The sequence below is a fragment of the Musca vetustissima genome, unplaced genomic scaffold (genome assembly GCF_032173495.1).
Source record: "Musca vetustissima isolate MV318-11 ecotype Yass unplaced genomic scaffold, APGP_CSIRO_Mvet_v1 utg16188, whole genome shotgun sequence".
NCBI classification, from domain to species: Eukaryota; Metazoa; Arthropoda; class Insecta; order Diptera; family Muscidae; genus Musca; species Musca vetustissima.
The window spans coordinates 53,320-76,033 of record NW_026880015.1 but is presented as its reverse complement, the minus strand read 5'-3'; the positions used below and the strand labels follow the sequence as shown (position 1 = coordinate 76,033).

Sequence of the window (22,714 nt, the reverse complement as noted above, 5' to 3'; positions counted from 1 at the left end):
AGATTTAATTTAATATTTATGTCAAAATTTTTTTTTCTTTTTTTTACACATTTATGACTCCCGATTATTTTATTCTTAAAAGGAATTACAAATCACATGTGTCTATTACTATGTTATCAATTTCTCTTTTTATTGATGCCGTCTCCCCTATTAGCAACTAATAAATTATTTTTTTTTCGCAAAATAAACACAACTATTTGTGATAGAAGAAAAAAACCCAAACAATGTCCATTGTCATTTGAATGATAGCAACAACATTTTTTCTTTTTACACCATGTGCATACATTAATATTTGTTGTTTTGATTTGAATTTTTTTGTTCCTCGTCTAATTTCTTATCATCATTTATTTTTTTGCAATGAATGAATGAACCATTTATATGTGTGGCGATACTCGTGCATAGTTTTGTTATTGCAAAAAATGAAAAAAGACAAATAGTTTGATTTGTTTACATTGCCTTTGAAATGGCGCAATAATATTTGTGTTTATATTTGAAATATTTTTTTGTAATATTTTTATTATTATTTATATCCATATATTCATTCAAATCCCTAAGCACTTTTTGTTATTGTTGTTATTCTAGTAATTAAGTTACTGAGATTTTTGTAAATTTGTAAGAAGTAAGAATGGTCTCTATGACCATCGAATATTAATGACTATTTAAGAGCTCCATGTGAGCTCCACCGTGGGAAGGATAGTTCTGTATAGAAGGTACGATTAAAGTGGGAATTTTTTATAATTCAGATAAGGTCCTATGTAACATATGGAAGCTTGTATATATAAAAATCAGTGATTCCATATAAGGTTTTATGTAAAATATGAGAAATCCTAAAATGCCTGCATGAGACCCCTTTAAAAGGGTCTTATATGCTACAAGAGATACCATAAGATATCGTTGAGGTCAGAAATTCAAACTATTTCCTTAGTAAAAACAATTTTACGACCTGTACTTTGAGTTCACAAATCCATTTTTTTTTTTTCTTAATAAAAACAAATTTACGACCTGTACATCGATTTTTTTTCTTTGGTCATAAAATCTACAATTTGGGGTTGCGATTTTTCCAGCCAAAACCACCCATAGGTATAAAAAACCGGACCTCATATAAAGTCGTATATAAGAGACCCTACAAGGGGACTTTGAGTTCAGAAATCCATTTTTTTCTCACAAGAAAATTATTAAGACCAGATTATCGATTTTTTTCTAAAAAAATTTAAATACTCGGCGATTTTTTTCATAAAAACATGCCGTATATGAGGAATCTCAGTATTAGAGATACAACGAGGGATAACGATATTAACGATAACGAAAATTGTATGGCTTGAACATCGACTTTTTTCTTCAGGAAAAATGTAGAATTCTGATTTTTTTTTTCAGATAACAATTTTCAGAATCTGTGGAATCTCAGGATTTTCAGATCAATCCACTTTTCCCTATGATTAAAATATTATCCATTTTTATTCGTTGTCATAAAAAAAATATTTGTGATCTGAAAATCGATTTGAAATGTGAGATCCCATAAGATGCCTTATATAATATAAGATACCCCCATAAAACGGTCCTTAGTAGTGATTCTGAAAAGCGATTATACAATAAAAATTATCCTCTGGACCTGATAATTTTTTTCTTCGATATTTTTGCTATAGGAAAAATCGATAAGTATCTGTTGAATCTCAGGTTTAGATCAATCGTCTCTGAAAATCTATTTTTTTTTTCTTCAGAAAAAATATCTAAAATTCTTAGAATCTACTTTGTTCCCAGAAAAAAAAATCGTCCATTATATGAGGAATCTGAGGATTTGAAATCAATCGATATTCTCCTGTAGACGAAAATTATATCTCCGGACATGAGGATGTTTTAGAACCTAGAGATTTTGTTTCTATATAAAAATATATTATATGAAAAATAGATAATCAGTTAGTTTTTTTCCTATAGGAAAAATCGTTCCTAGAGATGTAGGGATTTTTCTTATGGCGGAAAATCTATACTCCGGTCCTAAGTTTTTTTTATATCCACCGCACCTGTCGGTCAAGTTCTTTTTTATTTTCCTGCTTGGGTTTTGGTCGAAAGAAGATTTTTTTTTTAAATCGTCAAAATTTTAAAATTAAAATGAAAAGGCCCACTTAAGGGGACCCCCCCATTCTCGGGGTCAAAAATTTTGTTGATATAATTCGAATCTACACTAATTAAAGAATGTCCCTAAAAAAATTCAAATGAAAATCTCAAGAAGTCTTGAAGATATAGCCGATTTATTGTGTCAGCATCAAGTGACGGCTGAAGGGCTTCTCAAACTTAAAACGCGTTTTTCTCTAAACATTTTTTTGCGAATGGCGTGCACGATAACTCAAAAACTTCAAATTTTTACACGTTTCTCTGTGAGTGTGTAGCTATCGTATGAACTAGGATAAAGCCAATCGGTGAAGATCTTCCTTATTTTTTGACTTGGGTTTTGGTAAAAAATCGGCGATTTTCCAAAAATATTTTTTTAAAGGTCCACCATTTTGTTAATTTTAGAGCGAAGTCAATAATCCTAGTTCATACGAGAGCCAGACATGTACTCTTTCTAACACCGTTGGAATTTTCGGATTCCGATGTTCCAGTGAGGAGTTATCATGCCCGCCATCGAAAATAAGGACTTTTCTTTAATTACAAAAAACAATAACAAAACAATAACAATTTTTTTTTGTAAATTATTTTTCTTCTCTTTTAAATCTTCAATTATATATGTGTAAAGTTACAAACCTTAACAAGCATTGGTATTGATTTACCAGCCCATTGAAAATCTTGAAAAATTAAAATCGAGAATGGGTGGGGTTCCCTTAAATGGTTTTTTCTAAAGCATTTCGGATTTTTCAAACGGTATTAGTCCTAGTTATCTTCGGACATTTTTTAATTGACATTTTTCAAGAACTCTTCTAACCTGGGATTTTTTCTTAAGCACCTTAGGCTAGAATTGTTTGCATATTTCTTTTACAATCAACCCTTAAGTTCTAAGGGGAAATCATTGGTATATACTTTGTTTATATTAAATATCGGAAAAGTAATGGTGATCGGAAGGAGGAGAAAACGTATTTTTTTGAAAAGTGTATTTATTCCGAAAATGACTGTCTTGAGTTTTCTTCAAATTTTGTATTTATTTAGCTCTTGTAATGGATTACGACCCTTATTTTATTATTTTTGTATTTTCCAATTGCTAACTGAAATGTTCTCCACAAGTATCCTTGAATTCAATTAAGACACAACAACAAGTAAAAGTCGATTACCTTTTACACAGCCATCTTGACAACCTGCTGCCCTGTATACAATTTCTCTGTCTGCTATCGTTTTCTGTAGCGATTGGAGGTAGTCTCTTTTCTCTTCATCATGTAAAATCTTTGCTTTACATTTCATTAATGTAATTCAAAGCTTCTCGAACTACCATAGCTACCATTTGCAGCTTTAAATTTTAGAATAACTATCACATGAATCAACATCATCATCATTTACGATTATTATCCTCAGGCACTTCATTATGATGTCTTCGCGAACTAAAGCTTTTGGTTATAATAACAACAGCAGCAACAACTCAGAGTAACCGTTTCCACGACAGAGAGTTCTACGATCCGAAACGACTCGAGTCTTACTCGGCCAACGTCTGTCACCTCAGCCCATTGCTACAACAACAATAACAACTCAGAGTGACAGCAAATGTAACTCCTTGTAGCCCCCCCCCCCACGTTTTCCAAACTTACATTTAGTCTTCCTCTTCGTTGTTTTCTGGCAGGCTGAGGCATATTTTCTATGTTTCGATTCTGGACAATTTATGCCTGGCTGGCTGCCTTGCCTTGTCCGACTGTGATGGCTAAATTGCTTGCCGTTTCGTTCTTTGTTGGTTGTACACGTATAATTTTCTTCTTTTGAAATGTTACGAACCCAAACTGCCAGCCATAGCTGCTTGTCATCGTAATGCCTGACTGGCGCATATAAAAATTACAAGGAATCAGGGAATACAACAGTTCTACCGCCAACAGCTACCATAGCCTTGCATGCTTTCATCAGTGAATTTCAGTCTCCGTGTGTTGTGTGTGCGCCTGTGTCTGGCATTTCCGTTCCTGCTGACTGTCGTCTGACTTGCCATTCATCCATGCTACAAAATATACATTTTGTTGTTGTTGGCTGGCTGGCTGGCTATGGTTTTGCTCGTCCAATACCATGCAGTAAGTCATCCATCCAGCCATCCTGCCAGGTTTCCTCGATGATTGTTTCTGCTTATTTTCCGAATGTGTGTTCACTATTGCACCTTTTTCTCGGGGAGGTTTACAAAGTTCCATAGATCTTGTTTTTGGATTTCACAAAGCTTCTTCTTCGTCTACTTATTTTCAAGCACAAGGCCAGAATTTTTTTTTTAATTTTTTTTTCAAAGTCCTCCACAAGTCGTGAGTTTTTCAAAATATTTTTCTAGGGTTCAGCTGAAAAATTATTATTTTAAGAAGGCATAATTAAATATCTTAACCTGATCAAAACCAACCTCCCTCGTATATCCTGCAAATTGCGTGTTGTTTTGCGTATTCTTCCCCTTATAAGTTGTTGTTCTGAATCTCCTTCCTCTTCTTCAGATATACCTACCTCTGACAGCTTTAGTCATGCTCTTATTCACCAACTTTTAGTTCTGAATGAATGGTCGGAATGCCTGCCATTACTCCAACTGATGATGACTTGACAGTGGTAGTTGTTGTTGTAGTGAGGCTGGCGATGATAATGATTCTCTAAACCGTATTGAATGTCTGGCAAAACTAAGCTATCTGCTCGTTCTACACTTTCTTTGTAGCTTATCATGGGGGCTGGAATGTGTATGTGTATATAGCTTCCTGCTGCTGTAATTGTTTTTCCGTTTCATACTTATTGACATCAAATTGCTTCTAAACTATTTTGGATTTTTATGTCTTTTTTGCAAAGCAGCTCCGAACATTAATTTGCAGGCCAAGAGCTTGGCGTACATTCATGTACTCTTGTATATATGGATGTATGTATTTTAACATAAAATTTACCTATGGGAGAGCGTGTGTGTCTGTTTGGAACGCATGATTCAAATTACTGATTTGGCTTTCATGCTGGCTGCCCGGCTGCCTGGCTGGCTGTCTGGCTTACTTATTTCGGGTGAATTTCCTTATTTTCATCTGGAATGAGTGAGTGGTTGTCCCATGTGTGGTGTGGTATGGTGTAGCACATAGCTGTCATGTTGCTAATAGATAATTGCCAGATTGTGTGCAGATACAAATGACCAAAGGGATATATAGAGATCACAGGTCATTATAAAAACCAATTAGTCCGAATATGGACCGCGAGACTTTAGTAAAACCAATTGGTTTGTATAGGTCCAATAAGGATTTTTTTTTTTTAATATTTCTCTAGAGATCGGTACAAGGTCTAGGTTAGGCTCCAACCGAAATTGTAGATTTCTTTAAATATTTTTCTAAGGCCCAATAGAAGGTGTAGACATTTACAAAAATCTTGGTGTAGATTTTTATAACCTACACAACAATGTTGTCAGGGTATTATAGCTTTGTGCAGCCCCAACAGTTTGTAACGCCACAAAAAATTGGTGCTAGACCCACCTTTTAGTAGGGCCGATTTTTATCAATTCCAGCAAAATAGAGGCTGAAGACCGATTTTTCCTTAGAGCCAGCCTCAGCTTCGTCTGACGGTATTTTTTCTAATGAAAAAAAAAATCGCAAGCCTCTGCGTCGTCTGAAGCTATTTTTTCGTATAGAGCCTCAGCTTCCTGTGAGCCAATTTTGTTTTTCTTATAGACAAAAATTCGGGAGTCTTATCTTCCTCAGAAGCTAAGGACCGATTTTTTCCATAGAAAGAATCCTCCGAAGAGCTCAATACCAATTTTTCTATAATAAAATATCCTCAGACGCTGAAGACCGAAGACCGAACCAGCCTCAGCTTCGTCTGACGGTATTTTTTCCATAGGAAAAAAATCCACAGTTATAGACCAATCTTCACGAAATTTTGCACGTAGGATGAGTTCTACCTAATAAATATCCCTATTGTTTTTGGTAAAGATCGGTCGATATTTAGGGGATGAAATGGACTAAATATTTAATTTTTGTCGGTTTTTGGTCGCTCTAGAGGCCGCAAATATGGACTAAACATCGCGAATTTTTACATGGGGAAGGGCATCGGGCCAAAGAATAAACATGTGGGTCAAATGGACCCTGACTTTTGTGTGAAAATTATAAAATTTGTATTCTATATCGTATTACAGGTGTTTACGTATTCAGATATTATTTAGTAACGGTGAACGGAATCTGGACAAGTAATTCGAATAACTGTACCGAATATTAGTAATGCTGTTGACCTCTAATCGGGCAAGAGGGTGCAACTATCACGAAATATTGCCCAGGCTCGGAATAAAAATCCGCAGAATGTTAGAGTTCCGTGGTCGTATGATCGGCCCTTCCGACTATACTTCTCCGCTCACAGGTTTTAAAATATTTTTCTAGTGAGCAATATATGTCCAGGAGATTTTTAATTATATGTCCAGCAATGTTTAAGCTATTTTTCTAGGATCCAATATATGTGCATAATTTTTTTAAATATTTTTTTTTTGGAGTCCAATATATGTCCAGGATTTTTTGAACCTCCATATTTTTATGGTGTGATTCTAAGGTTAGGGTTTTTGTAGGTATTTTTCTAGAGTCTCCTACAAGGCCTTGATTTTTAAATATATCTCTAGGTTTCCTAGATCCCTTAGAGACATTTTAACCCTCTTTAAAAACTCCTCTTTTGTCCTGATGGCAACTCTTTTTGCCTCCCCATAACACCCCCCAAACAAATCACCATTATCATCAATTGTTTGGACTTCTGGTGTCGTCGTTGATTGCTTGAACTATTTGTGTGTGTGTGTTTGTGTGAATGATTCCATGTGGTGTTTCTGCAGTGTGGCCCATAATCCATTCCAGAGAAATGTGTGCTATGACTCTGTGAGTGTGTGTTTAAGGCTTAATGAATCTCCTGTGTGTGTATATTCAAACATTTACGTTTCCCATCTCCCCTGGACTCCCCTCAACAACTTGTGTGCTATATGCGAAGCAATTTAGGCTTTTTAAATATCACCCTGGACTTGGTCATGACTCGCTCGCTTACAATTCTGGCCATTTGCAGTGGATGACTGGCTTTGGCTGGCTCGGTTGCTGCTGGTTTATGTTTGCCTCCTCCATGCCTCCTGACATAATTGCCGCTGTTGTTGTTGCCATTTGGCTCCCTTGTCGATAGTCAGCCTAACCTATGTTGGCACAATGAATGGTTGGAGTTTACTGCCATTGCTGGTGATGATGCCAATGCGTTGGCTGGCTGACTGGTTGCCTGGCTCTCGCTATACTGTTCAATTTGCTGGCTTGACGATTACGATGGTGATGATGATGATGACGACAATGACTATGTCGTTGTTATTTTATTGTTGTGTGCTGTTGTTGATGGCTTCCATACCTTCTCCATTTCCTCTGCTCTATTCTTTTCTTCTTCATTCACATTTTAGCACATTTTGCTGACTATGCTTGCTCGTTTGCAAGCTTTTCTTTGCTTTGCTCCTCTTTTTCTCTTTGAGCATCAGTCATTAGCTAGTTGTGAATTCTCTCTTGCACCCTCCGCCCTCCATTGTATGGAGCTGTTGCTGATGAATGTTATTATTGTTGGCATTCTTGGTGTGCGTTCAGACGACGTCTCTCTGTTGTTAAATGGTGTTCGACTCCGCTTACTCACCTCCACTGTTCTCCACACAGTCGTCGTCTTTTGGATGTGTATGTTTTCGAGCATATAGCACGTCGTCTATATGACGACAATATAACTGTAGACATTGGTCTGCCTGCCTGCCTGTCGGTCTTTTATGCAGCAAAAACACTAGCAGAACATTCAATACCTTCAACTGGCTTTTTAGTATTTGTTTTTGTGATTTTGTTTTTCGTTCTTTCTTGCAAAGCATTTCCTGTCAGAGCAAATTTTTTGAAGTACACTCTTGAATGGGACTTGCTCCAAACGAAAAATGGTATTGGCATGTGATTACGAGGGGTGTGCAGCGGGTATAGGGGATTTTAAAATAAGGAATTAATCACCATTCGAGCTATTTAAGGCATGTATATACATTTCGAAGTGATTTAAGATCGGCATATACATTATCTGTATAATTGAAATACATCGATGGAGGTTTTTTGGTCTGGGAGATACATTGTGATAATTTGAAGCTATATTGATAATTTATCTATGCTGTAGATACATTGTTTATACTTTAGATACATTTTTTTATACTCTAGATACATTATCTGAATAATGAATATACGTTTATTGCACAGCTAAGGCTTATAGATACATTATCTCACATAATAAACGGACTTAGATAAATTGTTTATACTTCTGAAAGCTTTCAGATACCTTCTCCGAGCTGTAGATACACTATTTACGCTATAGATACATTATCTAACATATTAAACGATTTTAGATATATTTTTTGGATTTTTAAAAGGCTTGCAGATACCTTTTACGATCTGTAGATACATTATGTACGCTATAGATACATTATCTGACATATTCAACGAACTTATTTATATTGTTCGGGCTACTAAAGACTTGTAGATACCTTTTCCGTGCTGTAGATACTTTATCTACGCGATCGGGATAATGTAGATACATTATCCGTATTATCTAGATATTGTAGATTCATTATCCTTGTTATATAAATATTGCAGATACATTTTTCACGTTATCTGGACAATGTAGATACGTTATCTGTATTATCCAGATGAATGTATATGTATTTACTGAGATTTTTATGACTTATATCCGTACTGTAGATACATTATCTATACTGTAGATACATAATCTGACATATTAAACGATCTTAGATATATTTTTGGGCTTCTTCGAAAGCTTGTATATACATTTTCCGAGCTGTAGATACATTATCTACGCTATCTGGATAATGTAGATACATTATCCGTCTTATCTACATATTGTAGATTCATTATTATTGTTATCTAAATATTATATAAATAATGTAGATACATTATCCGTATTATCTAGATAATGTATATATATATTCACTTGAGCTTTTAAGGCCTTATAGATACATTATCTAACAATTTATCTACGTTTTATAGGAGTTATAGATGATTTATCTACGTTATCTTGATTCATAATCTGCGCCATTTAAGGCTCTAAATATATTATCTGAATAATTAAAGCATTTGGAAACAATAACCAAGTGATTTTGGAGTTGTAGATAATGTATCTACGTTATCTACATACTTTAGTCATGCCCTTCAATCCCATAGAACGTATCTGGATAAGTTTTCTAATATAAAACATTTATTGATACACTAACCATGTATATATTGACCTGTATATATTTATCTACATTATCTAAATAAGCAAAATTTGTAATCTGAGGTATGTGAGGCCTACACGAGCACTTTTATTATATTTTCAACGTTTTAATGTGAAATTTAAGGAATATTTGAGCTGTAGATAATTTATCTACGTTATCTACGTACATTATTTAGGTCAATTAGGACCAAATATAAACTATGCACTTAGTTAAAAGTTATAAATACTTTATTAACGTTATCCCAATAGAGTATATAATTTATCTACATTATCTAGCCACTATATATCATTTATCTAGATACTTTACCCACGATATTTTTGCCCATTTATATACTATCCGGACTATTTAAATTTATTATAAACCTTATTTCATTATGATAGATAATTTATCTACATTATCTAGAATTTATTTATATATCTAAATTTATCTTCATTGTATATAGTTTATAAAGCATTATCTGGACTAATAAACCAATTTCGCTTATTTAGATAACGTAGATAAATTATCTACAATTCACAATTGACATGATTAATGCATCTAAATCATGTCAATTGTGAATTGTAGATAATTTATCTACGTTATCTAAATAAGCGAAATTTATAACCTGAAGAATATGAGGGTTACATGGGCACTATACATCATATTTATAACGTTTATACATAATTTAAGAAATTCAGAGCTATAGATATTATATTTTTGAAATTTTTTAAAAGCATTTAGGCTTATAACCAACAAATTTTGGAGCTGTAGATAATTTATCTATGTTATCTAAATAATGGAAATCTACAATTCGAGTTATTTGTGGCCGAAATAATCATTACTTATCATCTTTATGAAGTATAAGTAAACTATTCAAGTTTATTGAAGTTATAAATAATTTATCTACGTTATCTACATAATGGAAATGTACAATTTGAGTTATTTTTGGCCTAACAATAAATATATTATCTGGATTATTGCAACATTTAGATATATTATTTACACAATTTTAAAGTTGTAGATAATTTATCTACATTTTAAATAATGGAAATACAAAATTCATGTAATTTTTAGCCTAAATAATAAATATTTTTCATCTTTGTGTGTTTCTATAGTCTATGAAAATAATTTTGGAGCTAAAGATAATTTATCTACGTTATCTAATTACATTACATAATTAGCTTCATATTATCTGGACTTTTAAAACATTTAGATACATTGACCAAATGATTTTGAAGTTTTAAAAATATTTATCTACGTTATCTAAATAGGCGAAATTTATTATTCGAGCTATTTGATTACTATAGATAGACTATATATTATATTTTTGGAGTTTTTGTAGGTCATTCATGAAATTTGGGAGCTGTGGATAATTTATCTACGTTATCTACATACTTTATTCATGCCATTTACGGCTATAAGTAAATTTTCTGTGATGTTTGAAGATGTAAATGATTATCAACGTTGTTTTAATACGATAAAAAAATATCTACATTATCTAGATTCAAAATAACATTTATCTATATACTTTTTCAATCATATTTCTGCCTATTTATATATTTTCTGCACTCTTTGAACATTTGAAATTTATTAAAAATGTTGTTTTCAATATGATAGATGGTTTATCTGCATTATCTGGATAATATATAATATTGTTATTACACTATGCAAATTTATCTGAGTCGTTTTAATAAATTCTACAGTTTTCAATTTAATATAATTTATCCAGATTAAATTCTTTGACACATACCCTCATCCTAATCATCTGCATACCATAGCTAATTTATCTTTATCTAGCCATACGACCTTCATATTATACACAACTTCTAGGTTTTAGTTTTGTTCCTTTAGGTGTGTGTGTGCTTTTGTGATTTTTAAGGCTTATGCCATTTCAAGTCCTTTTACAATTCAAGTGAGTATGTGTAGGTGTGTGTTTCTTCCATCACCGTTAGGTATGTCCTGTCTCGCGTATATGCCTGCCTGCCAGTCTGTCTCAGTGTGTGTGTGTGTTTGATTGCTAGTAAAGCTTGTCAGTCACCAGCTTGTTCTCTTTAACTGTTCCACACACATCGACACACCCGCACACCTAGATGTTGGCGGCAATGATTGCTACAATTTCATTATCCTTCATATCTCCCCTCGAGCCTCGGCCCCGGTTCCCTTGAACTTCCACTCCTTCTTCTCTTGGTATTTTTGTTTCTTCTTTATTGCTTGGCTATAAAGTTGTTCGCTTAAGATGTGTGTTCAGGACTTGAAACTCACACCCACACAAACATACACACACCCATCAATCCATTCATTCATTATTTCCATCTATCCATCCTAACCAGGCATACAGTTCGTCCGTGTGTTCCTTTGCCAGTCAGTCAGCCATCCAAGCATCCAGTCATCGTTGTCGCCAGCATCTGCGGCTGCTACTCATCATCATCTTCGTCGTCATCATTACATCTCTTGGTAAGGTTTGTTGTTCTTCTTCTTGTGGCCCCATTATCCACACTTTGTAACAGCAACATCATCAGTTCCATTGTTGATAACTTCTGCTGGCAGGACGGCTGGCGGCTTGGCTGGATGACTGGTGGCTGGCTGCTTGGTTGGTTGTTCGAATGGATGGCTGCCTGGCACGTTGGCTTTACTTTGTTGTTGGTTGGTCGGAAAAACGATTTTTGTTTTGTGGCAGCCGAAGACGTCGAAGAAGGAGGAGGAGAACCTTGATAATGAAGATATTGTGTTGTAGTTAATGGCACATGTGATGCTGGCGTTGCTGTTGTTGTTGCTGCAACTGGTGGTGGTGTTAATTTTAATATTGTTGTTGCTGCCAGCCAGCCATTCAGCCTGCTGTCATTTACAATTTGTATTGAAATACCCGTTCCGATTTTCGTTTCTTTGTTGAGTTGTCAAGTACTTGGAAGCTTTTTACGGAAGGTGGCTGGCTCCCCAGTGACTCTGCAATTGCTATGGCTCACAAAGTATTTCGGATTATGGAGCAGTAGAATAACTCTTTATCGAACCCTTCCTCTGTCTTCCTTATAAATATTGGTGGTGGGTCGCCTGGCTTCAGCTGTTGTCAAGTACTTGGAAACTATGTTCGGAAGGTGACTCCCCATAGATCAGCTATGGCTCACAAAAACATTTCAGATTATGGAGTAATAGAATAACTATCCAGTAGTAGCTGTGTTTCGCTGGGCTTTATCGAACCCTTCCCCTCTCCCTTATATATAGTGGTTCAGGGTCTCCTGGCTTCAGCTGTTCATTTACTGAATATGAGATTTAAGCAAGCCCTCCTCCTGGTCGTCATAGTGGTCACATAGTCACAACTCTGGATATTTGCAACCCGATTTCCCCTCTCCTCCCCTTTGGCTGGCGCAAGCACCTGGGTCCTCAGCAGTCATGTACTTTGATCATTCATAATGGAAATCATTGGCCATGAGCGTGTTGTGTTTGGCCAGGACGCCTCTTTTAGAGTCTGTCAGTCAGGCAGTCAGCCTGCCAGCCAACCAGCTGGATGGATGGAGGGAGAGAAACACACATGGCCATGACAGGCTGGCATAGTCCCCACTACCTTTGTTTCTAAGAGGACACCAAAGTCGATGGTAGTTTGGTAGCCTATTAGACCTCAACAACGAATGCGAACACACACTCATACCCATGCCCACCCAACGAACCATACACCGAAAAAAAGCCAGTCATCCACATCAGGTCCAAGCTGCTATTTCCCTCCACAACTAACAGCAGCAGTTATCCTAACCATCCATTCCGCCAACCAACCATTCAAAGCTATACAAGCAGGGCATGCCTGGCACTCAGTCGTCAGTCACACACATAAATGCCTGGCTGTGCTTATGCCAACCTGCCCTGCTGCTTCCCTCCTAGAACGAAAACGTTTTGTCAGTGCTGTGCTGTGCGGTGTCATTTGTGCGATGCGAATATTGCTCGTTTGGTTAGTCGATTTTATTGTTGTTGTTCCTGTTGTGTGTGTGAGTTTGTCGATGCCGATGTTCATGATGTCAGTTGGAACACAGAGTGGTGTGCATATATGTATGTGTGTGTATGGTTTTCATCAGTGGGGGACACTAAGGTTGTGTTTGGGATGTGTGTTTCGCAAAAAGCATTTTTGCTCGTTTGAATCGTGAATAGTAGTCACACACACACAGATACATACATACACACTCACTCACACGTACTGAGAATAGCCATGTGCGGCGCGTGTTGAAGCTTTTAACAAACGAGCTGTGTATGTGTGTTGGAGTATGGGTGGTTTTCACAGTGTCCGCAGAGGGAAATTAATGCAGATAAAGTAGATAGATAATGTACATAAGTCAAATAAATTATTTAGATAAATTTATACATCATGTACGTTTTTCAGATAATGTAGATAAATCATATAAATGATTTAGATAATGTAGATAAATCAGATTCATCACTCAGATAACTTATAAAATTGAATAACATTTTTCGATAAAAATCATCTACAGTATTTAGATAATTTAAAGGAAACATATAATATTATGTAGATAACGTAGATAAATCATTTAAATGATTTAGATAATGCAGATAAATCTGATTTATCACTTCGATTACTTATAAAATTGAAAAAAAATATATTATAATGTAGAAAAAATCATCTACATCATTTAGATAATAAGGAGATTAAAGTGGCTTAGATAATGTAGATAAATCATATAAGTGATTTTGATAATGTAGATAAATCATATAAGTGATTTAGATAATGTAGATACATCATATACGTGATTTAGACGTAGATAATGTATCTACGTTATTTATATAACGTAGATAATGTATCTACATTATCTATGTTATTTAGATGTTATGTTTTGTTATTATTATAACGTAGATAATGTATCTACATTATCTAAATAACGTAGATAATGTATCACATTATCTAAATAACGTAGATAATGTATCTACATTATCTAAATAACGTAGATAATGTATCTACATTATCTAAATAACGTAGATAATGTATCTACGTTATCTAAATATCGTAGGTAATGTATCTACGTTATCTAAATAACGTAAATAATGTATCTGTTATCTAAATAACGTAGATAATGTATCTACGTTATCTAAATAACGCAAATAATGTATCTACGTTATCTAACTAACGTAGATGATGTACCTACGTTATCTAACCAACGTAGATAATGTATCTACGTTATCTAAATATCGTGGATAATGTATCTTCGTTATCTAAATAACGTAGATAAATCAGCTATGTTATTAATATAACGTAGATAATGTATCTACGTTATCTAAACAACGTAGATAATGTATCTACGTAATCTTAATAACGTAGATAATGTACCTACGTTATCTAAATAACGTAGATAATTTATCTACGTTATCTAAATAACGTAGATAATGTATCTACATTATCTAAATAACGTAGATAATGTATCTTCGTTATCTAATTAACGTAGATAATGTATCTACGTTATCTAATTAACGTAGATAATGTATCTACACTTGTGCTCATACAATTAAGTCACCTCAAAATGTCATCTCAAAAGGTGCAACAAAATTATAACGGCTTATTTTTTACATATTTTCTTTTAGTTGGTAGTTTTGTTGTAGTGAGTTCTAATATTCCTGATTATTGCTTACAAAAATATTGAGTGTTTTGCTGCAAAGTTACATTTTTTGTTGTACATCCTCAAATTTCTGTGCTCATATAATTAAGTCATTGTTTTTGTAAGTCGTTGTTTTTGTACAAATACATTTTTTTATAACGGTATTCAATCGCTGATTCTTATTAATCACCATTTCATGACAAAAAAACTTTTTTAAGTTCAGTTTCATCAATCTACTTAGTGAAATGGGTAAGAAACAAAGCTCAACTCCTTGCGAAAGGAAAATAATATGGGAATGCTTCGAAAAACACGGAAATATCGCTAAGGTCACCCGAATTTTGAACTTTTCCCGTGGAAAAGTAAATAATGCAATTAATTATTTCAAGATACATGGAACTTTTGAGAATTTGCCTCGTAGAAAGCCGAGAAAAACAACTCCAGCGGATGATAGGCGCTGCGTTAATTTGAGTAAAGCCGATCCATTTCTCACATCTACAGAAATTAGAGCACAAATGGAGGAGTATTATGGAGTAAATATCTCGGCGCAAACAGTCCGTCGTCGCTTGCAAGAAAATTCGTTGAATGGAAGAATTGCACGACGTAAACCCAATGTGTCAAAAAGAAACATTGCAAAAAGACTGGCCTTTGCTAAGCAACACCTCCATAAGCGACCCGAATTCTGGAATTTAATTGTTTGGAGCGATGAATCTAAGTTCAATGTGTTCGGAAATGACGGTAGACCTTATGTGAGACGTCCTCCTTTACAGGAATTAAATCCACGTTACACAAAGAAAACAGTTAAACACGGGGGTTCTTCTGTGATGGTATGGGGATGCTTCACGGCATCAGGCGTGGGTCCAATTGTCCAAATAGACGGAAAAATGACAGGTGTTATGTACAGAGATATCTTAGAAGAACACCTTTTAAATGATTATGCCGATGATTTACCGTTGGCCTGGATATTTCAGCAGGACAACGACCCCAAACACTGCTCAAAAGTAGTGAAGGACTGGATTGCGGTCAATCATATTAAAATGCTAGAGTGGCCAGCCCAAAGCCCGGACCTAAACCCCATTGAAAACCTTTGGGGTATCATAAAAAGAGCTGTCTCAGTTAGAAAGCCAGCAAACAAAGCATCCTTGTGGGAAATTATAAAGGACGAATGGTATAAAATAACCCCAGACCAATGTTCCAAACTCGTCAGGTCTATGAGCAAGAGATGTGCAGAAGTCATCCTACAAAAAGGATTTCCAACTAAATATTAACGTAATTTTAGTTCACAATGTGAAAATTTTAAAAATATTAACAATTAACCTATTTTCGTCCTAGTGACTTAATTATATGAGCAGCTTAAAATGAAGTTAATGCAGTTTTTTTGTCGAATTATGTTTATTTTATGTTATAAAACGTTGAAATTGAGTTATTTTAGTTAATTTCTGTCCTTTTTATATTTTAGTAATAAAGATACTTTTATTTCATCCGTAATCTATAAAATTGTCTTTTGCACTTATTGTTTTGTTTGAATGACTTAATTGTATGAGCACAAGTGTACGTTATGTAAATAATGTATCTTCGTTATATAAATAACATAGATAATTTATCTACGTTATTTTAATAACGTAGATAATGTATCTAAATTATCTAAATAACGTAGATAATTTATTTATGTTATCCAAATAACGTATATAATGCATTTATGTTATCTAAATAACCGAGATGATAAATATCGTGGATAATGTATCTTCGTTATCTAAATAACGAAGATAAATCAGCTATGTTATTAATATAACGTAGATAATGTATCTACGTTATCTAAACAACGTAGATAATGTATCTACGTAATCTATATAACGTAGATAATGTATCTACGTTATCTAAATAACGTAGATAATTTATCTACGTTATCTAAATAACGTAGATAATGTATCTACATTATCTAAATAACGTAGATAATGTATCTTCGTTATCTAATTAACGTAGATAATGTATCTACGTTATCTAATTAACGTAGATAATGTATCTACGTTATGTAAATAATGTATCTTCGTTATATAAATAACATAGATAATTTATCTACGTTATTTAATAACGTAGATAATGTATCTAAATTATCTAAATAACGTAGATAATTTATTTATGTTATCCAAATAACGTATATAATGCATTTATGTTATCTAAATAACCGAGATGATGTATATACGTTATCTAAATAACGTAGATAAATTATTTGCATTATTTAGATAACGTAGATAATGTATCCAAGTTATTTAAATAACATAGGCAATGTATCTACGCTATTTAAATAATGTAGATAATTTATCTACTTTGTTTATGCAAAGTAAAAAATATATTTACGTTATCTAAATAATATAGATAATTTATCTACATCTCCTTAATATTGTAGATATACTTTTCTCACAGCCTAAATAATTTATCTTCATTATCTATCTCACACAGATATTGATAAAATTCTATTTCTACAAATTTTCAAAAACTGTTGCCTATTTTTAGGCGCTCCAATTTTCTCCTTTATATTTTAACATTCACTGTAAACATGTGTGTTGGCTCTAACTGTCTTGTCTCACTGCCTACAAGCTGCTGAACACACACACACCTCTGCATACATACATTTATTTTCCATCCAACAATTTAGGCACCCGAACCCTGATGATGATGGTGATTGTAGCTGGATGGCTGGCTGGCTAGCAGGGCAGCCATGGTACAATCATTCAAACCAAACCAAACAGCAGAGTCAGTGGCAAAGGCAACACACAAGCAGCCAGGCAGGCCTCTACTTCTGTATTAAGCTAAAAGCCAGCCAGGAGAATCAGCAGCAACAACAAAAACAACAACATCAGCAATAGCAGCAGCAGTAATCACATTGACAGGCAGGCATCCAGGCAGCAGGCAATCAGCCTGGCTGGCTGGCAATAACTACAATATTCTTTACAAACATACATATGTATGTTAGTGTGTATATTTGTGTGTGTGTGTTTGTATGTATGTTTGTATATATACAAACCAATGGCTCGATTCATGAACAGCAAACGCTTGAACGAAATGAAATGTGAATGGTTGGGAAACAAATTTTTACAAACTGACACAGCCACACACACATACACGTATGCACGCACTCACACGTACACACACATATACACAAGGAACATTTTTCGCATTTGGACTCTGCTCGTTTGATGGTTTTGCCCATAAAGAATAGAACACCACGACAGCAACAACAACACACCGGCAACAAAAACTAAGGCAAAAACAACAACACTAACACCAACAACAATGACAATCCTCACTCTGATGACTGGCTGGCTGGCTCGCTGGATGGTTGGTTGGATGGCTGGCTATGGCTTTTGAATTCTTTTTGGGGCTGTTGCTGATGTTGATGTTATAGCCTAGCCTGGCATAGCATGGCCGCAGCGCACAAGCAAGCAATCGGGCACCACCACAGAACGCTCTGTGGCAGTAAAAAATACACACATTGCTGCAGACCAAATGAACGAATGAACCAAACGACCAAACAACCATCCGACCGACAGACCATACAAACATCCCTGCACACACACACGTACATACCTTAGTCACATACATACATCTACACACATATCCATCTAGCAGCCGAGCAATTCATCCATCCATCCATTCAAGCAACAACCATCCTCTGAGCCCATCCATGCCCAACAACCAAACCACTTCATCGTCATAGCCAGCCAGTCAGCCGACCAGCCAGCCAGCCATCATCATCATCGTTTGTAGAGTCGTCACCATCACCTCTGAGCTCTTCGTCGTATGGATGATGGCATTGCCTGGCATTCATACAGAAAATGCTCGCACACAGGCTGGCTGGTTTGTGACTGCCTGCCTGCTTGGCATGCCAGGCCAGAACAACAGCAACAACCGAAATGAGAAACGTAAAAAGCGTTTTATACGGCTGGCGTTTTATTTTTCTCCTTGTTGTTGTTGTTGCTGCTGTTGTGGGTTTTTGCTGCTGCTTTTGCCTTTTCGATGGTTGTTGTTGCTACTGCTGGCTGGCTGGCTCACTTTGGCTTTGGTTAGTTAGTTGGTTGGTACTGCTGTTGTTTTTATTTTTTCGTTTTCGGGGGGCTTTTCCTACTTCTGTCGTTCTGCCATCAGACGCCGTTGTGCTGACTCTGGCTGCCTGGCTGGCTGGCAGGCTATGCGCTTCACAATGCTTTGCTGAATTTTCAATTTCAGTTCAGTTCGTTTCTGTTCAGTTGTAAGCTGACTGCAATCAGCGTTGGAAGTGAAAAATAATTCTTGAGTTTTGTGCTCGTCTTTTGACGCCGTGTCGCGTTGTTGTGTTGTCATTTGACAGTTAGTCAGTCGGACAGTCATTCAGTCAGGCATCTTCTAAAGGTGACCAGTGTATTTACCGCGCCTTTTGTGATTAGCGGTATTGTGTGGAGGTGTCGATTATTTTGTGGCTCCGTCAACCCGCCCACCCATCCTCTAAGGGGCTGGCCTCCCTCCCCTCATTGTTATTTGCCATAATAAAAAACACGTGTGTTTTTGTCGTGATAAGATTTTAATAATAATAATAAAACAAAGTAATAGTAAAAAAAAATCCGCAACAACATTAGTGATTACCTTACGCGGGACTTCAACACACATATTTGGATTTGAATTTGATTTGTGTTGACTCAGCCAGAAAAGAAGCAGAATTAAAAAAATAAATAAAATTAAAAAATACAAATACCGGTAATTTGAATTACAAAAAAAAAATATACATTTCAGGATAATTTACAAAATGCCAGTAGAACCAAAAAGGTACCACTCGTTCCGACATTCCTCATTCTGGAGGATTTAAATAAATGTGTTAAAAGTGTGTTTATTATTGATAGGTTGATGTGAATCCTTTCCGCATGATTTGTTCAATTGTTATTGAAGGCAATATATAAATTAACCCTAAAAGTATGCAACATATAATTTATTGTAATTATTGGAGCTGGTTCAGGCCTACAAGGGAAGTAACAAATAAACTGAATACAATTCTATGGACTCACAGGTCTTTATGTTATATATCCACTTACTAGACTCCACTATTAGTAGATGTGTCTAAATGTATTAAAAAATTAATTTTTGAATTAAAACTGTTGCATACTTTTAGATGTTAAATTAAATTAAATATAAATATATGCAAATATATAATTAAATATATATATATATGTAAAAATTTATATAAATACAAAAAAGTAATAAAAAATATAAAATAATAAAAAATATGGAAGTATGCAACATTATTAATTTTCTTCTTCTTGAAAATTATCACCTAAAAGTATGCAACATCTATATTTTTTAAAATCGATTTCCAATACTTTTTATTACTCTCTCCCATACTAAGAAAATAAGTCGAGATTGTTAAAAATGTAGAAAACTAATCATAAAATAAAATATGGATGTGGCATACTTTCAGGTGTTAATTATGAAGAAAAAAATATAATAATGTTTGCATACTTATAGGTACTAAGAATAATAGTTTAATTAATTATAGCTTAAACATATCATATTGACGATTTGATTTTATACTATTATTGAATAATTTTCAAAATTTGATTTTTATTTATCTATCGCCACTTATTTCTTTTGTTTCATATTTCTGAAAATGAACACCTGAAAGTATGCAAAATATATAATTTTTAAATTAGTTTTCTAAAAGTTGCCTATAAGTATGCAACACATAATAATTTTAATTATTTTTGTTTTGTTTTGACTAAAATCTTTAGTACAATTGTAGATATTTTCAAATATTTCATCCTGTCGATCGTAGGCAAAAAATATTGAGCATACATGGGGTGGACATTCAGGACATACATGAGGTGGACAGGGATGTAAAATAGACTTTACTCTCTAATTTCAGGATATGCTTCAATAAGCTGTATCCCTCATATTCCCATTCTCATATTTTAAATTTATTACTAATTTAGAACGTCCATTTTTTATAAAATATGATTTATTTTTAATCGCAACTACAAATAATTATCTTACCCCCTAAAAGTATACAACACATGTTACCTTTGAGTTGGTACAGCTTAGAATCTGAAAAATTACTACATTGCATTCTAAATGATCGGCCTATGACGTATGATGAACATTTTTTTTCTCCTTAATGTATGCAATAAAAAACAGCCCTAATAATGTTCTCCTATAAGTATGCATTGACTTATTATTATGCCATTAACTGTAGATGTAGATGTAAATTTTGAACATCTAAATTATAGTAGACGGAATGTTTGCATATTTACATCTTGACATCTTCTGCGTAGTAGATACAAATTTTGAACATCTATTGCATTGTAGATGGATCGTAGGTACATCTATTGCCTAGTAGATGACTATTTTGAACATCTACTGTGTAATAGATGGACTTTATGCTTATTTACTGTATATTAGACGTTATTTTGGGATGTATACTATATTGTAGATGAACATTATGGACATCTACTGTGTAAAAGAACTTAACTTTTGAACACCTACTGTGTAGTAGATGAACAATTTGAACATCTATTGCATTGTAGATGGATCGTAGGCCTATCTATTATCTAGATGGTTATTTTGAACATATACTGTTTAGTAGATGGGGTTGATGGTTATAAAGTCTATAATAGCCGGTATTTTGCGATATATACTGCAATATCTAGTGTGTAGTAGATATAAATTTTGGACATATGTATAGTAGATGAAATTTTTGCACATCGACTGTTTTGTAGATGTAATTTTTGGAAATCAACAGTGCAGTAGATAGACTTGATGGCAATCTATTGTATAATAAATGAATATAATGCACATGTACAGTGTAGTAGATACACTATTTGGACATCTGCAGTGCTGCATGACTTTCTTATGTATACAAATTATTGATTATGAAAACTTGTGCCCAATAACTTTGCATTGAAACTCTAAAAACTATTTTTAATTTCGAACTTCAGAATGACCACTATTTGGTGAATTTTCCCTATAAGAGAATAGAATAATTGCCCACTGCAAAATAATTGTCCTTTCGTCCTCGTAGTCCACGATTCGTTAACCCCTCAGAAGAGTATGCATTCAAATAATGTCATGTCTTTTTTTTTTTTTTGGAATATTCTTTTGTTTGGTGGCTTCAAAAAATACCTATCACAATTAGCTGTTGTTTCTTAATTTCATAATTGTTTTATTTTCTCCAAAAATTATTAAAATTTTTATAAAAACGGTTTTTGATTTTTTTTTTCTCCTAAAAGTATGCAATTGAATAGAGAAAATATTGCTTCCTATATCTTAATTTTTTTTTTGTATTGAAGAAGAGAGACAAAAATCGTATATTTAACATTAATTTTGTACTTCTCTTTCGACAAATGTTCTCTCCTAAAAGTATGCAACTGAATGAAAATATTGTTTGCTCTCTTTCTTTATTGTTCTCCTCAAAATGGTTTCAGACATTTTTGTTATCCGAAAAAAATAAAGAAATAAATTAGTAGCAGGTCTTTTCGGACATCTACTGAACCATTTGATGTCTACTGGGCTATGTAGATGTAAATTTTGGGCATCTACAGTATGGTAGACGGAAAGTTTGGACATTTACCGTATTGTAGATGGGATTTTTGGATATTTACAATATAGTCGACAAAATGTTTGGACATAAACTGTGTAGAAGATCCACATTTTGGACATCTACAGTATACTAAGCGGGATTTTGGACACCTAATGTATTGTAGATAGAAATTTTGCACAGACTACTGAAGAAGAGAGGCAAAAATCGTATTTTAACATTAATTGT

The 22,714-nt window shown here is 34.2% G+C and overlaps 1 protein-coding gene across 1 annotated transcript in view; it reads left to right on the top strand.

Annotated features, from left to right (window-relative positions):
* LOC133325294 (CTP synthase) overlaps positions 1–22,714 on the top strand; it is a 48,205-nt gene that overhangs the window by 1,052 nt on the left and 24,439 nt on the right. The window lies entirely within an intron of this gene.